Source organism: Schistocerca americana, chromosome 3 (assembly GCF_021461395.2).
Source record: "Schistocerca americana isolate TAMUIC-IGC-003095 chromosome 3, iqSchAmer2.1, whole genome shotgun sequence".
In the NCBI taxonomy this organism is placed as follows: Eukaryota; Metazoa; Arthropoda; class Insecta; order Orthoptera; family Acrididae; genus Schistocerca; species Schistocerca americana.
Window position 1 is genome coordinate 520308515 of NC_060121.1, and position 1891 is coordinate 520310405.

A 1891-nucleotide genomic window follows, 5' to 3' on the forward strand; every position below is an offset into this window, starting at 1 on the left:
GGAATTCATCTTGTCATCACTGTTTTAAAGTATCTTAGGGTGGTTGTGTAGAGGGAGTAGGGAACATTGAACTTTGCTGTAAGACGGAACTTTGGTCCACTAATTTCATTTGTAAGTGGCCAGGAGTAAAGATCATTTTGTACAATGATATGTCAAGAATAGAAATGCCAATTACATTTTTCCTTACAAATGTAATAAGTCTCAGCATTGTTGTATACATTTGGAAAAATGTGATATTTTATTGCATTGTTGTTGATAGCTATTAATTACTCGTGCTGAAAAATTAAGACAATACTATACTCCTTCAGGTCCTTGGGATGTTAGTACCTGCCGTCATAGTTTGATGGATGAGTTTCCATTGCCTTGTTTGATCTCCATCATAAATCTTCATGTTAAGCATTCCATTGCATTTACATGTGGCTTACTGAACAAATGTATATAAATGTTAATATGTAATAAACATCAGTATTTATGTGTTGTAAAAATGGTCAAAGATACTGAGTTTTTTAGAGTGATTGTATTTATATGCCCAAAATCTACAGACAAGGGAACATTGTACAATGAAAGAAATGATTATACCTACACAGTATTTTTTTTTGTGTTCACTGTGGGTGGATGGTTTGCCCTGTTCAGAATTTGATTAATAAAAATATTTTATTTGTACATATTGTGATGTCAATAAATAAAACATGATTTGTGCTTTAATTAATGTCAGAGTAAAAATTGGTGTGCAAATGAAGATTGATTTTGAAAATAGTGTGTTAAAAGCATAAATTAATGGGAAATACCTGCGATCTACTCATTCAGGCATTAGGTTGTTTGGATTCTCTTCAAATATGCAATTTTTAAGGCAAAATAATTCCAGTAGCAGACAGCTCATCAACTTGACATGGTTATGTGGTATGTCATCACCCATTTGAACAGTGATTGATCAGTTCATTGGCAAAATATCTCGAGAGGCTTGTTCTCTGTCTTATCAATTTGGACCTCTTTGCTTGTGTATCCACAACTGAGTTGCAGTTTTTATTTCAAATAGGCAAGTCTTGTACATTAATGAAAGTTAGCTTGCCCCCTTTATTCATCTTTAGCAAGAGCTAAATGTCGCAACTTCGCTTTGTTCCATCGTACAGCTCAGTTACACATCATATGTGCCTGATCCCAATTATTGATATTTTACCTTTAGTCTTCAGATTTGTATCGATTTAATATGTCCACTTTTGTCGGTATTTGAATGTTAGTTTCTTCTGCTGTTAAATGGAATTATTCTACATTGATGACACCAAAAAAGAGTAGCCTTCTGTCACACCTATGTGTAGGATTAAATTCTTTTTACTGTACTTTCTCATCAGTGGCAATAGAATTGTGATTTTTAGGTTTCTGGTAGTGAACTGTTCAGGGAATTTGCCATTACACATACTTCAGAGTGACTTGTGCCCAGGATACAGTGCACTATTCCCAAGGTTCAGTGTATATGTCTGAAAATTCTTGACTTGGATTGAACTGCTGTGATGCTAAGTACATTGTAGCCCAATAGTCACCGAGTACATGTACCCTTTGCAGCAGTGAAGTAAGATGGAATCCTCTCTACAGATATGTTCCTCACATTGTATGTTTCTCATGTTAACACAGTTTTTGTAGAAGCTTGGCTTTTTCTCTTGAATGGTCATTTCATATTATGATCTAAGTTCACCTTTGTGCTTGACCATGGATGAAGCTCTGGCTTACAATTAAGGTTTAACAATAAAAGCTGGAACTCTCAGATCCAGCTTTATAAATAAGTGTGGTACTTCTCCAGGTAATGTGACATTCATTCTTGCAGTCAGTTACAATAACCTTACAAATTAACATTTTATCACAAATAACATAATTATTCGCTCTCATTCTAAATTTC

General features: G+C 34.3%; 1 protein-coding gene across 1 annotated transcript in view; it reads left to right on the forward strand.

Annotated features, from left to right (window-relative positions):
• Window positions 1-705, forward strand: part of LOC124605418 (V-type proton ATPase subunit B) — a 10978-nt gene extending 10273 nt beyond the window's left edge. Inside the window, exon 10 of the mRNA XM_047137073.1 lies at window positions 1-705. This exon is cut by the window's left edge and continues 162 nt beyond it. The gene's annotated coding sequence lies outside the window, so the exon portion shown is untranslated.
• The last annotated feature ends 1186 nt before the right edge of the window (window positions 706-1891 follow it).